Genomic DNA, 16,482 nt, shown 5'->3' on the forward strand with positions numbered 1-16,482 from the left:
CTTGCATAACACCTCTCCGCAGAGAACAAAATGGAGAAGAAAAGCATTAGAATCTCATCTAAAAGGTGGATGAATCTTATTAATTCAAATAAAAATTAAGTCCAATTCCAAATATTGCTAATCCTTTATCTCACTTGCTCATGCCCCTCTTCTTTCTTGCATTTTTCCCAGTTGCTGGCAGTCCCATCCTGTACCCGCTAGCTACCCGCTGGCTAAAAGCTGTTTTCCAAGGAGAAGGGAGAGTTACTATTCCCTGAAATGCTCTTATTTCATTGTTGCTTAGTTCTCTATCCTTCACTGTTATTAACGTTTGTAAATGTTAACTTTGCATGCTCTTAGTATTTAGCTAATTTTAACCCTGACTCATTCTATTTATTTTCATAATGCATGCCTCTAAAATTTTTTCTCAATACCCATGCTCATTTTCTTTAAACTACAGCATATCCTCATTTATTTTCATTTGGAAGCACTTATGTAGCTTCTATTTTCAGCTTGGCTTTACTCTTCTCCACTTCTTATTGTCCAGTTCTTCCTCTGCCTGGGGTATGGGAGGGTGGGGAGTTCTTTGGTTGGGATGATAACAATACCCAACATCCCTGTCTCCTTGGCTTGGAGCTCATATCTACCCATCAGAAACATTCACCCCATTTGCAGTCTTCTCTGAAGAAAATACGTCTGCATGTCCATTGAGTCATGTAATGAACATTTAAGTATTGTATCTCATACTGCATTGTATGGCAAAGACAGAGCTGAAAATGCCAGGAGACAAATTATCTCCATAGCTCAGTTTATTGTTTGGCAAAATCTTATTATCTTCAAGCTAGCCAACAAAGAGTTAATACTGCTCAATAAATGAAGTGGCATCACACAACAGAGGCTTGAATATTTCTTCCCATATAATAGTTGGCTGCTGGGAGCCTCCTTTCGTTTAACTGGGGCCTTTCTCTCAGCCTAATCAGGGCGGGTGCTACTTGCACAGCTGCAACATTCATTCCCAGTTTAGGGGTAGAAGAGGAGTTATTTTCTCCTCCTTTGTGTCATCTCAGAATGAGCAATAAGAAAATAAATAAAAATCCCCTCTGTGCAGGGTATGACACTAAGAGACCATTGTATACGGCACAGCCCTCTCCTCCACCCACCCCATCACCCTCTGCGTGCAACGCTAACTCTCATTAACTGGACTTTTCATATAGAGACTGTTGCCCAAATTAATTTAGAATCATTTATTGGATCTGATTCATATCAACTTAATAGGGTTTCAGTTAAGTGCAGAAAATCCATTTCTCACCAGCAGTAATTGCAAATGTGGTTGGAAAATAACCCCTTCCAGCACATTCTGCTGCAAACACCAAGAGGGCTCAGCAACGCTGACCCTGGAAGGGTTAAGCTTTCATGGGCTTCACTGCAAGCCAGATGGGAAAACCCTAAGGTATTTCAAAGGCTTAATTCCAGCTGGTAAAATGTCCATCACCGATAAACCTCTGCCTGCTCAGTTCATGTACCCCAGCAATGAGGAAGAAGCTACTATTGCCATTCTCTGAAAAGGGGATAGCTAGCCAAATAAGCAATATAAATCATCTCCACAAGCTATTTTCCATAGGGACTGAAAATCCCTTTGCCCACACATTTCCTTGCTGCCTTCCAGGACTAAGAAGGAAAGGTGCAGGACAGCACTACAAGTGCTTTTGAAGCAGATGATTTCTTCTCTCATCCATTTGCAAATCACTTATGCCCCTGCAGAGAGGCCTGTGTGGAGGAGAGGTGAGGAGATTGTCCCTGTGGTCACCTGGTCCCACTTAGGTGCTGTGCTGGTTTGGCGGCAGCCTCCTTTCCTGCGGTAGGGTGGCAAATTTCTTGATCTGAGGTCCCACACAGCAGCCCCGTGGGTGCTCACTGAGACACGCAGATGGGGTGCTCACTGGGAGCCTCGCACAGCCCCCTGAACCTGCCTACCCCATCAGCCAGGTCATTAACAGAGAGGAACAAGGACATTTTACTTCCAGCAGTTCCTCGGGGCTTCGTCCTCCTGTGGCTGCCTGTAGTTTACTGCCTGCTCTAACAATTCAGCTCGCAGCAGTGATTCCCTTTCATGCCCCAATCTGTCAGTTGGGAGAGGTTTTCTTTCTTTCTTTTTTTTAAAAAAAGGGGGCTGCTCTTCCCATATGTCGGTGGCTTTTTCAATGTCTCACCCCAGAGCTGTTCAGCTGCATGTGTCTTAATGGGGTCGACTGATAAAGTCTTTCATTTTAACCACAGCATCTGGCCCATTGTTCACATGTTCCATCGACTGTGCCTGACATCCCTCACATAAATCAGTTTTCCTCTGTGCACGTCTAGCTTGAATAGGTTTCAGATGGATACATGCATATGGGAGTCTCATTCCCTGCAAGATACTTAAGCCTCTCCAGTGTGCACATCTCCCTCCCTTTCCTGCTACTCTTCTGTTCTCAAACTGCATCTATTTTAGAGTCCTGATATATGTTATTCTTTATGGACAGATTTGTTATAATGTGGTTACTCTTTGCCCCATTGCTATGCGGACTTGCTCATGACAGATGTTTTGAAGGCTTTTCATTATTAGTTGCTATATAGAAGATGAAACTCTTTCTGTAGGGTTATTGTTTAGCACCAAGGCTAAAGAGCTGAAAATCGCTCTGGAGGGTCGCAGGGAGGAGCTGGCCTGTGCTTAGGGGTTTGTTCTTATGAAGTTGCTCTGGGCACCCAGGCTGAGCACAAACGTGGGCTGGACGTTAGACTCCTACTTCCTCCGGAGTGAGCGTGGGCACTGAGCCCATACTGCCATGATGCGGTGGCTGTAATCATAGCTGGCTCCTGGCCTACCAAAAGCATTAGGTGTCCATGCTGCTTGCTGGCCACATTATGAAACTTGGACCTGTCTCTGCACTCTGCCTGTATGCGGTGTCGCAGCTGCAGCCCTTCTTCCCAGTGCCCCCAGCACCAACTTGCACTGCGCCTCCAGCACCCATTAAGCAGCAGTGGGGAGAAGGAAGGTGATGGTGGGAGAGAGCAGTGAGACTCCCTTTCACAGCCTCTGCTGGCCCTCTGACCTTCTGTTTCGAACATTAGACAACATCAGCACACTTGGCAGTATCACAGCGCTTTTAATTTGTCTCTCACGGTCCTGAACGATGCAAATGGTAATTCTTGACTATAAAGACCTCCTTATAAGAAGATAACCAATAAGCAAGTTATTCTTAAAATCAGCCTAATGGCTTTTTGCTGAACCCAAGCACAGCTGGTGAGCCCGCTGACGTGCAGTGCGCGCAATCGTAGCACAGAGGGGAATGAATGTGTGGCTTTTGTAGATTTGTAGCAGAGCTTCTCTATTCCTATGACAGTAACAGGTACTACCTGGCACTCAGAGTTGAGGGGAAAAATCCTTGTTTTGCACACCACAAAGATACGTAACATTAAAGGAAGACTGTGCTGTAATAACATCTTCCCTGTTTTTCATCTCAGTCCAGTTCATAGTCTTTTGTGCAGACGGTGAAGGGATTTTCAAAAGCCCAAAGAAAGGATTGACCTGATGCTACTCTTTGGTGACAATGGCCACCATACAGAGCTTTTGAAAATTCTGCTTCCAGGCAAACAAAAGCACTTTTTGCAAATAAAGGGAAGGAATGATGGGGACTAAAGGGTTATGGAGCCATCAGCTTAACTTTGATTTCTGGAAAAGACACAGAAGCAACTAATCAAACTATTTTTTTTTTAAGCACCGAGGCTGTAGCACTGAGAAAAGTAGAATTTAAGAGAAATATGTCAAGAATAAACCATATCGACGCAACCCAATTTATTTCTTGACAGGGTAATAAGCTTTGTGGATGAGGCAGGAGCAGTCCATGTCAGGTATCTTCACTTCAGTATGGTTTTTGACAGTGATCTTATACGACATACTCATAAGCAAGTTAGGGAAGCATGGATCAAAGGGAACTTCTATAGACTGGATATAAAGATTGATGTAAAACTGCTCACATTTAATTGTCAAGCTAGAATGATTCATGAACTGAGATTTTGCAGTGATTACTCCTGTAGCCAATGCTATTAAATATTTTTATTAATGACTTAAATGAAGGAATGAAAGCATACTTATTAAATTTGCAGGGGGCACTAATCTGGGCGGGAGTGAAGGCACACTGTAGAAAATTAGAATTCAAAATGGTCTTGATAAATTAGATACATAGTCTGAAAATAACAGAAAGCACTTTAGTAAAGACAAGTGCAAAATACTATACTTAGGAAGGGATAATCAAATGTTCACATACAGCGTGGAGATGGCAGGAGGAGTAGCTTTCTTTGTTGAAAGAAAAAGGGCTTATAATGCAACACAAATTCATACTTTAGTGCATAGATACATTTAGTTGGAAAAAAAAATCAAAAACATATTGGGATGAGTCAATGTAACATGTGAGTTGAATGAAGCTAGTCCTTTTGTTCTGCTCCAGACAAGACAAACCTTCCCATCAGTGCAGGTTCCAGCTTTGGGTACAGCTCTTCAAGAAAGTGAGGAGCAGTTGGGGAGAATCCAGCAGAGTCCTAAAAGGCCTGGAAAACACAAGCCATGAGGAAAGAATTTGGTTTGTTTACTCTAGAAGAGAGAAGATAGAGAGGAAATGTGCTAATAGCCTTGAGCATCTAGAAGGCAGAAAAAGCAATAAACCGTTCTCTGTGTCTACTGTGGCTAGTAGAAGACATAATAGGTTTCAAGTGAAGCAAGAGAGATTCAGATTAGACAATTCAAAAACCATTCCAATAGCAGCAAGCATTCAGTACTGTAATAAATTCCCTGGGTGGTTGTGGAATTTCCTTCACTTGGGTTTTTCAGAGATAGATTAGACAACTGTCAGAAATTGTACAGGCATAGTTGATTCTGTCCCAGGGCAGATGACAGACTAAGTAGTTTCCGAAGGCCCATTCTTCCATCTTCCTCAGAAAGAATTTTAATGGACAAGGTAAAATTATCCATTATCTTGGACTCAGCTTTCCAAAGTTGCAGCAGGACTGGGAACGTTCCCCTGTAATCTGCATAGTGTTGCAGTGCAGTTTTTATGCCTAAGAAGGTGTCTTCTGTGATATCACATCATCTGTAGCGTATTTAGATAATAGTGGAGATGCAGGGTTACCAACACACAAAGCCTGAAATAAACTGTCCAATGTGGAATATCAGCCAGGATAAAAAATATTTATTGATTGCTCCGTAGTAGAGAGTGGCAAGTCTCAGATTGCTACCTACAAACTGCTGCCATTCCAGTTAATCTATTGATCCGTTCCTGTCTAAGTAGCAAGCTGCCAGCACGAGATTTTCAGGAGTACCTTAAAGGAACTCCTAGGAAGAGGCCTTTTCCTAGTGCAGTGAAAAGGCCAATTGCAGTGGCTTGAAAGAGCATAGGGGTTAGTAACATCCCCTCCCAAAAGCTGCCTTTATTGTGGACATCTGTCCTGTTTAATCAACTCATGAAGCATGGTGGTTTACAAATATAAGTAGTTTAAGGAAAATGAACCACCTATATGGGTATAAAGATGCTGAGGTCAATGAACGTAAATTTCCATTCTTGCCTAATGCTGTAGCAAAATACCACCACTCGGAGATGGTCTATTGACCATTCAGATGTCCCTGTCGCCAGAGTGGCGGTCTCCAGCAAAAGGGTGGAGAGGCAGCTGGGTGTGATAATTGTTCCAGTCACACACTTTATCCTGCAGCTAAATGACTCAGAACATCCCAAGTGTGCACTTCACAGCAGCTTAAACTGAGCTAAACTGGGTTTGCCTTTCTCTGTCCTTCACAACTCCATTCCAGCAGGGCAGACCCCTCTAATGCCACATGCTTAGGTGACCATGCAGCCACAGCAGTTGAAGTAGCAACCATACAAAAATAAGTTTTAAAAATGGAAAGAATCTATCTCTCTTTTTTACTTTACAGGGGTAGTATTCTGCCCAGCTCAGCTATCTAATCTCTCTCATTATCCAGTCATGCACTCAACCATGCTAGCACAAGGGAAAAGGAGTGATGAAAACTGCAGCAGCTGTGGTTTATGTCAATATAAGCAGTCATAAAATTGAATCTTGAGTGCACTGGGAGCAAAAGTCCCACTGACCATTGAGTAACCAATTCTCAAAACAACTAATGCTTGTAAATGGCATAGATGTTGCCATAACTGGAAGAAATGGTAAGGTTTTTCAATGAAGCAGATTTCACAATGCTCTTACTGTTGAGCAGAGACCTTTGCCAGCTGCTCATCGCTGCGTAAGTCCAATTATAAACTTACATGCTTCCCCTTGGGGAGTCTGTGACCGGTGATATAGTGACAAAGTCTCCTAAAACAAGCTTGTTTGTTTTTGTTCATTGCTCTCTTCCATTTGCTAATAAACAGCCTACACATGTATTTAGTCTCATCTAATCTTATGCTTCACTACAAGTGGAATTAAATTGGCTTTTCTCTTGTATTACAGGGGGAAAACAGGTTCAGCCTACATCATTTCTAAAAGTCAAGGAACCCTTAGAATTCCATCTGGTCTTTATTTTTCCTCTTATCTTCCACTGCTCTGCTTTTCCTTGGGAAAACAGGCTTTTTCCCCCTGGAGAAACCATCCTCGTGAAGCATGACTGAGCCAAACCTCCCTGCAGGTTAATGAGTTCTATCTCGAGGTCCCAGCACTGATTTCCTCAGCAGACAGTTACAGAGCAAATCCAGCTGCTCAGCACCTCTGCAGAGGAGCTCATCCCTCACTCCCTGCCATGTCCCCGCTCCCATGCCTCCTGCTCCATAATGCACAGCTCTGCTCTCCCCTTGCAGCCCTAGGCCTCAGTCCCTGAGCTAATGAGCTCAGCGAACGGGGATAAGGGACTGCCTTGCCATGACAGGGTTCTGCTGGAGCTGTTCAGCCCATCTAATGGCGTTTTACCTTCAGGAGAGCTCACCCCAGTTGCCTTCCCAAGCTCTCAGTCCCTGAGCTCAGGATGCTCGGGATGAGGGAAGCAATGCTCCTCTCTCCATCCACCTCTTTGACCCCAGCTTAGGTCCCTGTTATATGGGTCCTTGACAGCAAAGAAATATCCATTTCTAGCCCCCAACTACCATCTTTCCACATATTCCAGTAAAGTTGTCTGGCCTCACTATAAACCAGCCCGATGTGGGCTAAAAATAATCAGGCAAAGCCAGGAGGCTTATTGCAGTGTTGTGGTTAAGAGCGTAGCTCCGCAGTTGGTCCTGCCTGCACAGCGGTGGGCCGGGGGCTTGCGGCCAGCTGTGAGGGGCAGCCAGGGTGAGAAAGGCTGGGGCACACACCCCCAGAAGCAAGGTGCTGTGAGAGAGAGACAGATGTGAACTTAAAAACCATTAAAAACCCTTACCACCTTTTACAAGATAGAAGCAGGTAGCCTTTAACCTACTCATTTTCATGCTCCCGATTGTCCCCTTTGGGAACTTGGCAGTTATTTATAGCAGGAGGCCTTGACCAGCTAGTGTGTCTTTAAAATAGAAATCCACTGTTTATTCTAGGCACAGTGTGTATTAGTGTGTGAGACTTAACAAATGTTCACTAAGCCATTTCAAAAGGCATATCTTTTAACTTAATGTACACAATGCCTTAGATAGCTTTAAAATACTATGATGATGGCTGTTTGTTATAACCCAGGCAAAGGCTCTCTTGAGTGCCTAGAAGCTTTTGGGGCCAATTAAACCAAGATCCTTTACAATAAGAGAGGTTGTTTCACTGGTGCAAGTTCACCCAACTGCACATTTGCAGGTAATATTAAAACACATCACATTAGGAGGCAAAAACAAAATTATTAAATGGAATGTGAAGATCTGAGGGTTAATCATGTCTCACAAAATGCTCCTCAACTGCTCTTTATCAAATGATTCTTCTGACAAATGCTTTGCAGGAGTTGCCCTTAACAGTGGACTCTATGTTAACGCTGTTGCTGGGCTCCTACCACTAAATCTATACCGTCTCAAGTTAATTCACTAAGTGGATTAGTGGTTTGTCCAATTATCCCTAATCCTGTTCTGTTCAGAGCTGGATGGAAATTGCTGAGGCCTTGAGACAAGGGTTTTTGTTGGAACCTCTTTAAAACTACCTTACTAACACTGAAAACACATTTTATAATATTTCTGTGCAGAGAGGGAGACGATGGGTTATTCTGCAGCCTCCAAGATTACACATCCTGAAGGAGGGGTAAACCAGCTACCCTTGGGTTGTCCCCACTTTCATTGCTGCCTTCTTCCCACCAGGGACTCCTGCCATCACTGCCAGCCAACTCCTCAATTACTGCTTCGTTCCTTATAAGCGAAATGATATGATGTAGCAGAGACCTGAACAACTCTGTTTCAGAGCCTGTGCCCACCACAGCTCAGGCATAGATTTGATATAAGTAGATATGTTGACATATATAACTTACAGAGTTGCACAAAATGGGCAGTAGAAATCGTATTGGTTCGAAAGACAGATGTGCATTGATTAGAAAGGCAGAGACTTTTTTTTTTTTTGCTAAGTGAAAATTTTGAGTCATTTCCTAGATCTGTTTTTGATGAATAAGGAGTGAAAGGTTGAAATGCAGTAATAGTATTGCCATAAAAATGTGCATTTGAAGAAATGAATTTGTGCAATTAGAAAGAGACCTACACGAAGCCAATAATCAAGATGAGTCAAGAAATTATCAGAAAATCATCTCAGACAAAACAAGAGTTGAAAAGATGTGATTGAACCTTCCAGGAGGCTTAAATTCCTGACTAAGCTAGCAAACTTCTAATAACGTGTGCTGCTGGGGCAAGAACTTCCAGGCCTTGGTAATAAAGAGTATAAATGGTGAGAGATTTTTACTTCTCCATAATGATTTTTCCTAACGGTCATAGTAAGATTAGGCAGACGTGAGCCTAGGAAAGATGGTGTTAGCTGGTTTCTATTTAGCTTCAGTATGATTTGAGAGTGTGTGGCCATTGTAATTTCACTGCCAAAACCAAGCAACAATCAGCACTTGGCGTAAGCAAGTTTGGGCAGAAACGATGGACATTTCATTCTTTCTCACATGTCTTCTCCAAAGATAGAACTGTAGATCAATAATTGCATTTCTTCTAAGTAGTTCCCACTATTTCCCATAAAGCAAGCTCTTATCTCCCCAATAGCGCTTGTTTTAATTTTACGTCATTTGTCTCCTTGGCTACCTCGCCCTACTCACCTCTCTGTGCCCAAGTGAAATTATATTTTAATCTTCTTCAGAAAAATGCAATATGATTTTACCAGAAAGCGTGGGCAGTGATCAGTTTGCCTCTCGGCAAGGGGGACACGGGAGCAGAAGGGTCTCTGCCCACAGCGACGCTTCAGGAAAGTGTCAGGGCGCTCTGCCTGACCACCGAGCTGCCTAGAAATGAGCAAGACTGCGCTGAAAGAAAAAAAAAACACATACTTTCTAAAAATTGAGCCATCAATTTTATGCTACCCATGAAAGTCCTTATGAGGGAGTATGAGGCCAGCTCCCTGGGAAGGGACTGAGCTGAGGGTTGTGCCAGGGCTGGGGCTGAGCTGCAATGGGGCTCTAGGACAAGGCGCAGGTCCCTCCTTCCACAGTGCGAGAGCTAATGTCTCCTGGCTCTGTATAGGTAGAACAGAGATATGGCATTTAAAACTAATGCTAAGTCCTCATTACGTAAAGGGTAGAATTAAGGGCTACAGATCATCCTGAATGATACAGCTCTCCAGACACCAGCCTCCTGTGGTGAGACTTCCACAGTCATAAAATAGGCCCTTTCTGGCTATAGATAGAAATTTCAGGAAGAAGGTGATAGGAAACATGGCTTGGGTAAAGCTTTATTTCAGGTCTGTCTTTTGTTGTTGTTATTAATGTATTTAAAAATTAATTTGATGATTAGAAAGAAAAGTAATTTGCTGCTTATTTACTTTTTATATCCCTTAGGCTTAAAAACATTATGGAGAGGGCAATCAAGAGCTACACACAGAATTGTACTGTGGTCCTATCAGCACAGCTAAAATGCAAACGGTTTGTAGGCTTTCATCAGGCTCTTGCCACAAAGGGGAACTGCAGTTTTGGTCCAGACCTAAAATGGACAGTTTCACTTGCTATTTACACCTTCCATTTCATTTGCAAGTTCTGAAGTGCCTGCCCATGAATGCAGCTGGGGATTAAGTGCCCCCCCAAACAAAAATGAAAAAAAAAAAAGTCCATATTGCTTAAAAATATAAACACTTGTTAAATTTTTCCTGTCAACATTAACTGTTATTAATATTAAGCCTGCTTTTCCTAGACGTAACCTTAAATTTGAACCAAACTTTTAAGTGATCCACTTCCCTGAGAAGCACTGTTTTACCATGCTCTCCACAAGGGAGCCTAGAGGCATAGTAGGGTTTCCTTGGGACATGCACTGCTTTCTGCTTGTGGGTAGCTGTCTGACTACCCAGAGGCATTGAGAGGCCAGATGCAGGAAGCCTTCTATTTACCCTAATGGGAAAACATGTTTAGTAGATTGGCAAAATACACTGAGAACAGAACTCAACATGCTGGAAAATATGGGAGTTGGCAAAGGCATTCATGGCATTACAAAAAATATCTACATAAAGGTGCCAAGCATTATATTTATATAGCTAAGAGGCAGTGGAACATTTACATCCTGCTAAATTGTCACCAAGCCACTGCTGTCCCAGGGAAAGATGTCCTCAGGATCCAGCCATCAGATGCCAAGTGCTCTTGGCTGAATGCATTCCTGTCCAAATAGGTCATCAACTGGGTTTAATCCAGAACCTCCTATTACATCCAGCTTCACTGGTTTTGCATGTTTATTAAAGACCTGAATGATGTGTCTCCCATGTCTTTCATTTAGAAATGACCCCGCTGTATATTTGAGCTGGAAGTCCTATCAGCTCAAGGACCAGGACACCAAGGGAAGGAAGCAGGATGATTCAGCCCAGCTTTACACAGGAACATTCAGGGAAGGTACAACAGTTTCAACAAGTAGATATCAGGAAGGACGTCTCAGTTCCTCTGAGTTCCTCCTGCTTCTGTTGGCATTGGCAGGATGGCTGCAGTTACCCCTAGAGGAACAGTTTACTGGACAACACGCACCGTGGGAGTTCTGTTCCCCATCTGCCTCACAATAAAGCACTTTTTTTTTTTTTTTTTTTTTTTACCAGACAGAGAACAAGGGGACTCCCTATTTGTTTTCATATTTCCCCTGCCCCCGAATGTATTTAACAGTCAGCTTCTATATGACAATAATGAATGTAGATCTAAAGAAATAGACAGCTCTAAAGCATAGTAAAGCTTTCGTATTGTTGCTGCTGGGCTGTTTGCGGCCTCATTTCAAAGCATGCAAACATCTGCGAGACCATTCTTCTCTTCTTCTGAGCGGGGCTCCTTCCCCTTCTCTAAGTGCTGTGAGGCCCACGGTGGGAAGGAGGAGCGTGCATCCCACAGCAGGATGCTCCGTGGCTAGGGCTAATTGCAGGCCAACGGTTATTTCCTGCTAAAAAACAAGAAAAAAAAAAAAACCAAGCTGGTCTCTCTCCAGGTTGGCACCGAAAGAAGCAGAAGTGACTGGAAGTGTGTGACTGCCTACGACTTGAGTTTAAAAATCTCTCATCCAGCGCCAACTCTATGAACCCAAGTTATGAAACAGAGCTCAGATGCCTTGGAAATAAATGCATTTGTACTGAGTGGGTTATAGAGGCAAAATGTCTTAAATAGCTGTGCACAACATCCTGTGTAAATTCCTGCAGTGCCACCAGGTGCAGTGCTCTGGGTAGTCTGCCGGGGATATCAGATCCTTGTCTCCACGAGCTGACTCACCGCCAGCACGACATGTCAGACAGACGTTTCTTGTTGATTAGCTTGTCTGTGACTGCTGAGCTGCGAGGTGTGGACAACTTCAGAAGTAGTGCGACGTGTCTGGACTCCTGCCCGCTCCTGGCAGGGCGCACCTCTGCCCTCTTCCCTCTCCGTGAAGTGTCACCTCACAGGTGACGCAGGTGCTGTCGGGACATGTGAGCCCCGCCGGCGGGAGGGCTGATGGTCTGAGGCAGATTTTCTGGTGATTTGTTAGCACTGTCACAGGGCCAAGATGGAGGATGTGGGAATAAGGAGACACAGCTTCTCTACTCTGACACCGGGACCAAGATGCTTAAATATTTTGTCTTTCATTTTCCCTTATATACGATGAAATCCTGCCACCTAACCACCGATATTTTGGTGACGTGATATGTAAATACTACGTCTACTTTTTGAAATGCTGTACTGTCAGACTCTCCCAGTCATCAGGGAGAGGAGCTGGCAAGCATCAGCTCGTACTTCCCTTCCTTCAAACTGCACTGACCTCAGCCTGACATAAATTAGAGGCATGGGACTGCTCTAAATTATGGCATCTGGCTGAGGACAGCAGGTTAAAGCTCTCTCCTACAAGGGACAGGTTGAGCACCGTTGTGTTTTCTCTCCATTGTACACCCTGCATATGGTGGAAACCAGACCTGACTGGGCTGTGTTGCGTGGAGGTCTCTGAGTCTTCTTGGGGAAGGTGGCAGCAGCTATTGGAGGTGAGGTTTCCACCTCAGCCGCCCCAGTGCTGTGGAAAGGCTGCCACAGACCCCAAGAAGCCAATCTGTAAATCCCCATCTCTATAAAGTAGCTCCCTCCTCTTTTCAGGGCCTCCAGCAAGTTGGTTTAAGGTTCCTCCTAGACTGCATCACCACCACCATCTCCCCACCTAAACAGTGACCACTCATCTTCACCCAGAAGGGCAGAGCAGAGGCCAGGGACCAAGGTATTTCTTGGTGACCTGCCATGTTTTCCCTCACAGCGTGTTTGCTGCGACGCTCTGGCCTTCTGCAGCCTGCCTCGAGGGCCGCATCGGTGCTCCAGCTGCACCCAGCCTGCTGAGGGACACTCGTGGTAACTTGCTTTACACAAATGTAAAATCTTGGATCCCAAAGAGGGAAATTGGTCCCTTTCCCACTTTGCAACTGCTGAAGGAGTCCCAGTTTTGGCTCACTGCTTATGACTTCTTTCTGTGTTTCTATCAAGCAAAATGTTATCATCTTGAGGAAATCTGTAGCTTGTGCATGTGCGCATCCTGATTTCATCTGGGCGCACAAGTGTTTTCTTGTGGGGTAGGAGAACCAGGAGAGCATGAGCAAGGCTGCCTGGAGCAAACGGCTGTGGGCTGGGGACCCCTTGCTCACTTGCTTGTCCTGTGGGCCTACACACACCGTGCAGCCGCTGAAGGGTGTCCCTGCTGTGCCCAGATCTCCTGCCAACTGGCAGGAGGGCATCTCAGAAATCCCCAGTGTCATCAGTGAAAAATCCATCGCTTTGCAAATTGGTGTTTGCCAGATGAGGAGAGCCAAGATGTGGATGCCTGTGGAGGGCGTTCCCAAAAAGGAAATCTCCCTTCTCTTGTGTTCCTGTGCCGGCCAAGGAGGCATGAAAGATGGATGGAGATGTTCCATTTCATGTGAATATTTAAAAACTCACTGAAGCACAATCTTACTGAGTAAAGTCATGCTGAAATTGGTAGGTCCTTCCCAGGGGTTTCGCCTCAGCTGGTAAGAGTTGCGTTCGAACTGAAATCATTAAAAATGTACATACTGCTCTCCTGCAGCAGGATATATACATTACTGGCTGGAACATGCATGACTCCGAGCAATTTGCCTGTCCTTTGCACAGAAACCCCAGACGTGGACAGGGAGGAAGAAAGAGCAACAGAGGAGAAGGAGGCAGGGGAGTAGGGACATGGGCTGCAGTACTAGAGAGGCACCCTCACCCCTGGTGCGACTGCGGTAGGCTGAGCAAGGTCGGGGCTGAGAGCACCACACGAGCTCTGCTCAGCAGCAGGCCAGCTGCGTCAGTGATCACAGCCTGTGAAGGAAAAGCCTCTAAAAAAAAAGAACAGGTTTTGATCAAGGGAGTTACACAAGCAACAAACCGTCAGTCCTTAGTGACGGTAAATTCCCCCTTCATAGTCATGCTATGAATACTGTAGTGAAATAGCAAAGCGGTCTGTGCTAGTTGGTCTTACTGTGTTGCTGAAAGCCCCTCAGCATCTCTGAGCCTGAGCTATCAGCAGCTGCTTGAGTTCAGCCCAGGGGCTGAAGCAGTTAACAGAGATAGCTGAGATGTTAAATTAGGTGGCCTATATATGCCAAGAAATGTTCACGATTCCTCTTTGATGTTACATTTAATCTGTAGCATGCTATGTAAGTATGGTTGGCTGTACTTCTCATATGAATTAATTACAAAGACTTTGTCATGCATGCAGAGAGCTCTGCAGAGCACTACACATGCTACACAGTCATTTCAGGTAGCCGGGGGAAATGCTCTCATGAGAGGCTCCACCGTGGTGGCATGTCCCCCTTCTCTTAGGAGTGCAACCGCGGGGATCACGGCTTTGGTGTACTCCATGTGCTGTGGTTAGAGAGGGTCCCCTTCTGTGTACCTTACCCAATTCATAAAATTTGTCCCTCCTTCCTTACCAGCTCAGACAAGGGGCACAAGACCCCTTTCTCAGCCACCAGCTCCCACAGCATGCATGGGAAGTGAGATGCGAATTTGCTTTGCTTTGCTCCTCCTGCATCTGCTCTGAGTTTCTGGCATGAACTTAAGCATGCACCCATCTGGGGAGAAGATGAGAGAGAGCACAAACCACACATGGCAGGTAATAGTTATTGTACTTAATGTACTACTGGAAGGCACTCTGTTTTATGGGGTTGTGTGCAGCATGAGGCTCTACAGAGAGCAGACCAGACTTGTGGGAACCAGGCACACCCACGTGGATAGTTAATATGTGGGAGGGCTGACACTTCCTCCAAAATCAAGGGCAGGCAAAGTTCTTGTTCTTGAGCCTGATGCCTAGGGCTGAGCAGGGCCCAGATGTACAGGACGGCCTGAAGCCTTTCCTCTGCTTCACTCCTGCAATGTGGGACAGCACTTCCCATGGGTCACCATGTAGGACTATGTCCACAGCACGGAGCTGACTCTGAGAGAGGAGAAGACCGCATCTCTGCCATGCACTCAGTGTCATCCCAGGCCTCGTGGCATTGGGCTGATGACCTAAAGGCACATCAGGATCCTGCACTGGAATTAAGCTTGACTTGAGTTTCTGAAACATAAATAACCAAAGTCTGGGAAGATGGCCACCAAGCACAAGCTCACATTTTAACAAAAGTAAGAAAAGTTAAATAGTGTATGCAGCATCTGAACCAGAAAGAGGCCACCCAAAACTATAGAATGGTTATAATGGGGTTGCCTTACATCCACAAGGAGCTCCAGCTGGCATATGGGACTTTTTTTAGGCAAAGTACCCTGAGACAGAGGCGCATCTTGTTAAGATACCTGCAGCTTAGAAATACACTTTGTTTGTTTTTCTTGTGACCTTTTGTTCTCAGTGTTGTACATACAAGCTCTAAAATCTTTATCTTGCACTGCAAAAACTAAATCTCTGCTCTGATTAACAGCTGTCAGGAACTGGGGAACATAGTGAATTGTGGTAAATCCTGGCAATCTACAGGGTGCCTGTGCCCAGAGGTAACAGATCAGAAAAAGCATAGCGTGCAGGCAAAGCACTCAGCAGTAGATCCTGCGAGTACGAACAAGCTCTCTCCCACAGGGAGCAGATGGCAATGTTGCCCACGGCTCTGGGTAATCCCTGAGGTGTCAAACACATGTACATTTGAAATGGCTTTCCCTGGCAACAAACCTTACGAATTTGGCAAGGCAATACACTGAAGATGTACTGTGCATATGTACCAGGTGTGCATGTCAGTCAGCTCATTACCCTGACTCATAAGGAGGCCCTGACAGCACTTTTTCTCACGAAAGGCTATTTCCCTGCCAAAATCCTGTCTTCTCTTCCCAGCCGTTTTGGAAATAAAGTTGTGCAGAAGGAGATAGCCAGGATCCTTTGCAGAAGGGAAAAGTCACTTCCTTTCCACCCCCCCCCCCGCCCCTTTACTCCAATTCTTTTGTCTTCAAACGTCTCCAGAGCAAACCAAGCAATACAAAGGAAAATCACCTCATTTTCAGCCAGAGATTAATAGAATCAAGGAAATCTCAGCCTACGAGGCCAGAAAAGAAGAGCAAAGAACAACCCAAGACAAGGGTTCAGGATGGAAATGCTCGTGCAACCTCCTGTTCGTCTGAGCAAAAGCTGCGGTGTCCCCTGCCCCAGTGCTACAACGAGCAAAAGGCTGGGAGGGGGCATTTTCAAGGGGCCCCTCCACAGGGCTCGTGTAGTGATGCCAACTGCCTCCATAGGGGCTTGCTCCGCAGCTGGGGAGGAGGGCAGCCGCCGGCTGGAGCGCCCAGCATGCCTGCCCTTGGGATCCGGGTCTCAGTACGAGCCTTATTGATTTATTTTCCAGCTCAAAGCAAAGGGGACGGGGCTAGGAGGAAGGTCTGCCTTCTTCTCTGTGTTATTCATTGCTTGGCTGTGCTATTCATCAGCGCCTGCAGCTCCTTTTGTT

This window comes from Tinamus guttatus, unplaced genomic scaffold (assembly GCF_059628265.1).
Source record: "Tinamus guttatus ecotype Peru unplaced genomic scaffold, ASM5962826v1 Tinamus_guttatus_pri_ptg000240l, whole genome shotgun sequence".
NCBI lineage: Eukaryota > Metazoa > Chordata > Aves > Tinamiformes > Tinamidae > Tinamus > Tinamus guttatus.